This window comes from Vulpes vulpes, chromosome 6 (assembly GCF_048418805.1).
Source record: "Vulpes vulpes isolate BD-2025 chromosome 6, VulVul3, whole genome shotgun sequence".
In the NCBI taxonomy this organism is placed as follows: domain Eukaryota; kingdom Metazoa; phylum Chordata; class Mammalia; order Carnivora; family Canidae; genus Vulpes; species Vulpes vulpes.
In genome coordinates, this window is record NC_132785.1 from 121,477,030 (window position 1) to 121,485,444 (window position 8,415).

At 48.5% G+C, this 8,415-nt stretch overlaps 1 pseudogene; it reads right to left on the minus strand.

The window, feature by feature from the left end:
• Positions 1-3,024: 3,024 nt before the first annotated feature.
• Positions 3,025-8,207, minus strand: LOC112907352 (alpha-1-antiproteinase-like; annotated as a pseudogene).
• Between the last annotated feature and the right edge of the window lie 208 nt (positions 8,208-8,415).

The window sequence follows — 8,415 nt, forward strand, 5'->3', positions numbered from 1 at the left end:
TGATTTGCATTTCCCTGATGATGAGTGATGTTGAGAATCTCTTCATAAATCTGTTGGCCATCTGGATGTCTTCTTTGGAAAAATGTCTACTCAGGTCCACTGGCCACTTTCAAATTTAGTACATTGTTTTTTTGGGGTTGAGTTGTGTAAGTTCTTTACACATTTTGGATATTAACTCCTTATTGGATATGGCATTTGCATATATCTCCTTCCACTCAATAGGTTGGCTTTTTGTTTTGTTGATGGTTTCCTTTGCTGTACAGAAGTTTTTATTTCGGTGTGGTCCCAATGGTTTATTTTTGCTTTTGTTTTTCTTGGACATCTGCTAAGGCTAATGTCCAAAGGATTACTGTCTATGTTTTCTTTTAGGAGTTTTAATAGTTTCAGATCCCACATTTAGATCTTTAATCCATTTTTAGTTTATTTTTGTGTATGCTGTAAGAAAGTGGTTCAGTCTGTGTAATTCTTTTTTTTAATAAATTAATTTTTTATTGGTGTTCAATTTACCAACATACAGAATAACACCCAGTGCTCATCCCGTCAAGTGTCCCCCTCAGTGCCCATCACCCATTCCCCCCCACCCTCCACCCTCCTCCCCTTCCACCACCCCTAGTTCATTTCCCAGAGTTAGGAGTCTTTATGTTCTGTCTCCCTTTCTGATATTTCCCACACATTTCTTCTCCCTTCCCTTATATTCCCTTTCACTATTATTTATATTCCCCAAATGAATGAGAACATACACTGTTTGTCCTTCTCCGATTGACTTACTTCACTCAGCATAATACCCTCCAGTTCAATGTCTGGTAGAATTAGACAGTGAAGCCATGGAGTCCAGGGTTTTCTTCGTTGGGAGGTTTTGATTATTGATTCAATTACCTTCCTTGTTACACATCAGGTATAACTAGTATCATTGTCTATCTTCTATGTCTTTATGATTCATTCTCGATATATTGTGTGTTTCTAGGAATTTCTTTACTGTATACAGAGTATCCAATTCGTTGGCATTGGACTTTTTCATGGTATTTGCCTTTACCCCTTTACACTTGGAAACTGAATGGGAAAAAATCAGAAAGGAAGACAAGCCATGAGGGACTTTTAACTCTGGAAAATAAACTGAGGGCTGCTGGAGGGGAAGTGGGTGGGGAGTTGGGATAGCTGGGTGATGAGCGTTAAGGAGGGCATGTGATGTCATGAGCCCTGAGTGTTATATGCAACTGATGAATTATTGAAAACTACATCTGAAACTAATGATGTATTTATTATGTTGGCAAATTGAATTTAAAAAAAAGAGGGATGTCTAGGTGGCTCAGTAGTTGAGTGTCTGCCTTTGGCTCAGGGTGTGATCCTGGGTTCCTGGGATGGAGTCCCGCAATGGGCTCCTCATGGGGAGAACTGCTTCTCCCTCTGCCTGTGTCTCTGCCTCTTTCTCTGTGTCTCTCATGAATAAATAAATAAAATCTTTTAAAAAATGTTCCCTCTTTCATTTCTGATTTTAATTGTTTGATTCTTCTCTCGTATTTTCTTAGCCAGTCTAGCTAAAGCTTTGTCCATGTTGTTGAATTTTTCAAAGAGCCAACTCTTGGTTTTGTTGATTGTTGCTATTGTTTCTTTTAAAAAATTCTTTATTTTGTTTATTTCTGCTTCAACCTTTATTATTTTCTTTCTCTGCTAGTTTTGGGTCAGTTTGTTCCCTTTTCCCCCCTAGTCTCTTAAGGTGTGAAGTTAGGTTGTTGATCTGATTTTTCCTCTTTGTAATGTAAATGCTCACAGCTACAAATTTCCCTCTGAGTACTGCTTTGGCTGCATCTTGTAAGTCTTGGCTTGTTGTATTTTCACTTCCATTTAATTTCTAATTTCACTTCCAAATAGTTTCTAATTTCTCTTGTGACCTCCTCTTTGACCGATTGGTTGTTTAAGAATTGTAATCTCCATATATTTCTAGATTTTCCAGGTTTCCTTCTGCTACTGATTTTTTAGTTTTGTGGTTGGAAAAGTGCTTTGTATGATTCCAGTCTTTTCAAATTTCCTAAAACTTGTTTTGTGGCCTAATATATGGTCTACCATAGAGAATGTTCTCTGGGCACTTGAAGAAAATGTCTATTGTGCTGTCATTGGGTGGAGTGTTTTGTGTGTATCTATTAACCCAGCTAGGCTCTAGTGTGATTCAAGTCATTCTTCTCCTTAATGTTCTTCTTTCTGATTTCCTATTGATTATTGGAAGAGGATTATTGAATCTTCTATTACTGGGTTGCTATTTCTCCCTTCAAGTCTATCAATGTTTGCTTCACATATTTAAGAGCTCTGATGCTGGCTGCATAAATATTTATAATACTATATCTTCTCAGTGAAGTGAATGACATATTTTGTTGCCATACAGTTTGTATTTTATAAAGTCAAATATATCAAGCCTTACTTTTATGACTTATGAGTTTTCATCTTGTTTAGAGAGGCCTTACCCACTTTGGCATCAAAAGATGCATTAACCAATGCTTCCTTCAAGGGCATTGTTGTTTTTTATGTTTTACTGTGTGATCTAACCAGAGTTTCAAACACCAATATTTACTGTGGGTGTGAGTCTTTAACACTCTGACTGATTGTGATCAATTACAATCCCCCTGGGGAGCCCTGAGCACAGTGCCCCCAGACCGGGCATGAGTGTAGACCCCAGAGCTTCTTCCTTGTTGAGTGATCTACCTGGCTTAGCCTCTCCTCTTTCCTCTTTGTTTGTCACACTCCTACCAATACCTAAACAATTAATTAGGTATCCTGACCCACTTTCAGAGAAGCCCATCTCCTGCCATTGCTGACTTTCCATGTCTGTTATTAAACTGTGGGTTTCAGCCAGCATTTCATCTTGCCTAGCACAGTGCCTGGATGATGTACATGCCCAATGCATATGAATTAAGTAAATACATGAATCTTACTATGATCCAGATCCCACACATATAGAGGGAGACCTCAAGATAAGAAGATTAGGGATGTGCTCCTCACACTCATGCTTGGGCCAGGTCCACAATTCTTTAATGTCATCTAGGGAGGGGGCCTGAAATGAAAGAGTATGGTTGAACCCAGAGAGCCAGTCATTTCTGCATGGGGTTCACCATCTTTCCCATGAAGAGGGGAATGTTGGTGTTCTCATCCTTGATAATGACTAAGAAGGGCCAGTTGAACGAGATGGACAGATGCTTAGACCAGGTGTTCTCTTCTGAAGGGATGACTCTAGAATATTCTGTGACATTCTCATCGATGCTCAGCATAGCCTTATGCATGGCCTGGAGGGAAGAGACAGACAGACCTGTTTGAGGAAGAGACAGGCTTCACCATCTCCCACCCAGAGCAGGGAACAAAGCCCAATGTGATGAGATGAGAGCTGTTCTGGGGCCTCAAGGAGGGGATCTTTCCAAAGCCCCATTGAAAAACTGGGTATTCCTAGCATTTCCTTGATATAAGAATGAAAACAATGACAAATGAGCAGAATTGCTGGCTGGGTGTCTACCATTTGAGCATTTTTATTAAAGGATCACAACATTCGCAACTGAATCATCATGCTGTAGTAGAAAAAAATATGACTTTCCATCACAAAGATCTGGGTTTAAATCCCATTTTTCCCCCTAACTAACTGTGTCACTTCAAGGAGATGACTACTCTTCTCAAAACTCTGATTTCCTATATGGGAAAGTGAGACCTATCCCGTATGGACGCTCAGGACTACTAAGGTGCTTCATGTGAGGAGCCTCAGTAGCATAGGTGCTCAATAAACATATGTGAGTGCATAATGCACGTGTGCGTCTGTGTGTGCATCTGCGTGTGTGTGTGTGTTTATGTGTATGTGTGAATGGGACCTAATAAGTCAGAGTTCTTTCTCTAGTAATTATGGGCTCCATCAATTGGTTACCTAACATCTTTGAGGACACTTCTCCTTAACCATTTTCCCCTACGGGTCTGGCTCCTTCTCTGTGTCTCATGATCATACCCAGGCCTCTCTCCTTCCTGGCAGGTCCTTCCCCATCCACGGCCTCCCTCCCTGCAGGCACACAGGCCTTCACCACCTTCCCAGGCCTCTCCTGACTCCACCTGCCGACCCTCACTTCTCCTTCCTCACCAGCCTCCACCGCCTCCCTGGGAGGCAGCCCACCGCCTCAGCAGGGAGACTTCCCTGCCCTTCGTCCCCATGGCTCCTGCCTCGGTTCCAGTTTCAGATGTCCAGTGCCCTGGGGCCCAGGACTCAGAGGGAGACCTTCTCTGTGCCTGGTCCACACCAGCACTCAGATCCCAGCCGGCCATTGAGCTGTGGTTGTGTCTTTGGTCACCTGCAACTTTCCTGAATAAATGGCCTCCTTAGGTGAAATCCCTCGTTAACTCAGACTCAGTGGTTGGCCAATAGCTCCTGGTGTCAGTGACATAGGGGGCAAAAGTCCTTTGAAATCCCTGAGCCCAAGCCTGTCTTTGTAAATACGGGTCCATGGAGGCCCAAAGGAGGGAAGGCCCTGGCCAAAGATGACACAGAGGGTCAGTGACACAAGCACAGAGGAAATCCCCAAAATGCCAGAAGCTCTTGAGGCCACCTCCTCCAGGGTCACCTGCCCACACTTCTGTTTGAGTGGCTCCAACGGCCCTCCAGGGGGACCTCAGTCTGCAGGTGTGCTTGTGTCCCTCTGTCCCTTCCCCCAGACCCCCTGTGAGCTGTGTCCTTGGACACCCGGCGACAACCCACCTTGGACAGCATCAAGGGCCCTTCTTCAGTGATCCCAGAGAGGTCAGCCTCAGAGCTGAAGACCTTGGTGATGCCCATTTTGCTCAGGACGGTTTTCAGAGATGGACAGTTTGGGCAAGCGCAAACTGGCAGACCTGTCAGGACGGTTGGGAAACAAAAGGGTTTCACACGTTGAGTGTTTCATTTCTGGCTCTTTCTCCCCTCAGCGGCCCCTCTCCCTGTCCACATGAGGACTGGGGTGTGCGTGGGTTTATCCTATTTCTAGCTTCTCCAGCCCCTGGGGCCAGAGAAGCACAGGGGTGGGCTTGTCCTGTAAAGTCTCAAGCGCTGTGTCCTGCCTCCTCTGAGCAGCCCTCCAAGGCACTCCCCTGGGGAGCCCTGAGCACACTGCCCTGCAGGGTCAGGTGCCCCCAGACCAGGACTTCTCTACTTCTCTGGGGGGAACGTCGGTGTGGTGCGGGTGCCAGGGGACATTTGCTCAGTGAGGCATGTGTGAGTGCAGGGGCTGAAAGCTCAGCTGCCTCCTCCCGGGGGGACAATGTGTGGTCCCCAGAAGGGTCTTCCAGAGTGAGGAGGAGGCTTGACGTGACCAGATCTGGGTTGTGCCCCACCTGGTTCTCCTTCCTCGACCTTGGTGCAGGGAGCACAGGGCTGGAGGCCAGGGCTGGGGGTAGGAGAGGTCTTCAAATGCTCTTTCAAGTGTAACCTTATGCTCCTTGTATTTTCACATTCACTGGTGTGTGTGCGTGTGTATTATGCGTCCTTCCGGATAGTAACTGTGTTCATTCTACTTGCAATGTCTTTGATTCCTTTTCTGTGTTCATGCACCTCACGCATACGTGCAAGTGCGTTGTGGGGCACACATGATAGAGTGTTCCGGGGCTTGCGCGCCGCATGGCTACAAGCTGTGCACTAGTCCGGGCTGCAGGCTCTCGTGTTGCTTCACTCCGGTGACCTCATCAAACCGCCCTGGTCTAGTGACAGAGGAACCCAAACCTTGCTCTGTGTCCCCCTTCTCGGTTCCCTGAGGCATGTGCTGGCCCTGGGACAGGGGAGGTCCATGTCTACGGTGGGGCAGGGAGTCCCCCCGGAACAGGCCTGGAGCCCTGTGCCACGTGAGTGATGTGGGCCCGTGTCTGGAGCACGGAGTCGGGCACAGTGGTGCGGCCCCCGGGGTGTGGGTCCAGCCTCCCTGGCCAGGCCTGCCGTGGCCACTCCTGGGTCATTCTCCAGTTTGAGGATCACCTGGCTTGTCTCTTTTCCAGGAACTTGGCCAGGACCTCCTTGGCCAGCTTGCTCTCCAGCTGCTGCCTCTTCCTGAGTTTGGGCAGGATCAAGAAGGCGCTGACTCTGCCCTGGCAGCGCTGCCTCAGCAGCCAGCTGGAAAGCTCCTTTTCCCAGTGGAGGTCAAACATGCCCAGGTGGCTCATCATGAGCACCTTGATTTTGGTGTTTTCACTCACGTAGAAGTCTCCTTCCACGATGTGCTCAAACTTGAAATTATCCTCCCATTTGCCTGGAAAGTTGAAGGTGGGAGATGTGCATAAGTGTGCCAGGAGGAGTGCCCAGGTCAGGCGCTTGTCTCTGAGGCTCAGCTGCATCACCTGTAAATTGGGGTTACAAGGATCCCATCAGGTTACTGAAAGGCTTCATGGGCTTGTACTGAGGCTAGAGGAGGTTCTAGAATGTATATACTGCAGAAGCAACATGGCACCAACTTGGGTGGACAGAGCAAGCATTTTGACGTGGATTTGATGTTGGCTTGTGAATGGCCTGAAGATGATTAACGAAAATTATTAGGTGTAGTTGGAAGCTCCCCAAGTCCTACTCAGCACCTCCCTGTCCACATACCCCTGCCCCTTTTTGTGGGAGGTTCTTGTCATTCAGGGAACCCCTCTCGCCCCCACTCCAAGGCTTTCCCTGGACCACTGTGCAGGACGCAGGTGCCTGGGCAGCTGCCCCCGCCCCCCACGCCAAAAAAGCCCCCTGTCTGGGCAAGTCAGGGTGGGAGGGTGCCTCAGGGACCCCTGCGCCCAACTCTCCCATTGGACAGAGATGGACACGGAGGCTGGAGAGGGGCCAGACCCTCCAGAAGCTCCCCAGCAGAGCCAAGAGACCTGCCCACCCTGGCCCCAGGCTCTCCATCATCCCGCTGTCTCCAGAGCGAGGAGCCCGCACAGTGAAGGAGGCAGCCCTGGCCTTGCTCTTCCCTCCCTGCCCCAGCCCCTGTTCCTCTACCTCACAGTGCCCTCTGGGGCCTCTCATGCCCCCCACATGGCCATCCCTCAGGGAGGAGGCCAGGCTGGATTTCAAGGTCAGCTGAGCACCTGCTGTGTGAGCGTGAGATCCCGTGTTCCTTGTAAGGTGTTCAGTCCCCACAGAAACCTGACAACAAGGGCACTATCATGCCCTTATTGCAGAGAAGAAGCTGGAACCTCAAAGTGGTACAATGACTTGCCCACAGTCACGTAGCTAATAATCGGCAGAGGAAGGATTGGAACCCTGGTGTTTCTGCCTCCAAAGCTGTCCCTCCTCCCGCTGCACTGGCGTTGTCACAAATGTGACCCAAGAAACCTCATTCCCTCCTACACTCTCCTAAAGCTGCTTATTGGACCTCCCTCCTTGATAGAGATTGACAAGGCACAGTGGGACATTAAAGGCTCTGAAAAATCCTGCAGAGAAGATGACAATAAGACTGTCCAACTCGTCATCGCCTGACCTTAGTTGATCACAGAAAGTATGACAGTGGTCGTGTGTGGGAAACTGAGTCACGCATGCAGAAATGCACCGCCATATCCCATCCCGCACTTCCCAGGAAAGCTTAGACCGGTTAGATTATTTTTGCGTGTTTCCTTTCAAACCAGCTCAGGCTGGTGGTAAAACCTATCGTGAAAGACAATGTAATTCACCAGAATAAGAGTTGGGTCTCTGTCAAGATCTTGGACCAAATCCACAATTTTTCCTTGGGTTCCCTTCTCTATGTGCTGGTTGATCTGTTTTGTGGCCTCCTCTGTGTCTCTGAAGTTGACGGAGAAGTGATACAGCATTGTGACATCCTCCAAAAACTCATGCACTTGCTTCAGATTCTTATCCATGAAAACCACCCTTGTGCTGGTCAGCTGGAACTGGCTGGCTGACAAGTTGAAGGTGTCAAGGAAACGCTGCAAGCATTGTGGGTATTGGCCTTAGGTGTCTCCTTGAAGTTAAAATCTAGGCCCTGTAGGATCTGGGTGCCAGTGTTCCCTTTGGTCCCCAGGGAGAGCTTCGTGAAGGCTGTAGCAATGCTCACGGGGGAGAAGAAGGTGTTGTTGTTGGATTTTGGGGCCAGTTTGCGGTACAGGCTGAAGGCAAAGTTGTCCAGTTTGGTGGCTATGTTGGGGAAGCGTCCATGCTGATGGAGACTGTGATCCTGCCTGGGTGCGAGCAGGGAGCCAGGAGCCTGATAGCACAGACCTGCCAGCAGGAGGAGAGCCCAGGGGATGGCAGATGGCATTGTCCTGCAAGAGAGGGAGAGAGGGAGAGAGGGAGAGAGGGAGAGAGAGAGAGAGAGAGAGAGAGAGAGAGAGGGAGAGAGAGAGGGAGAGAGAGAGAGAGAAGGGGCACCCACCCAGGTCAGGCCACGCGGTTGAGTCCCCCGGCCGCTGACTGTCACCATGTAGAACACAGAGTTTGCTGAACCTCTACTGCGTCCCGGCCCCGGC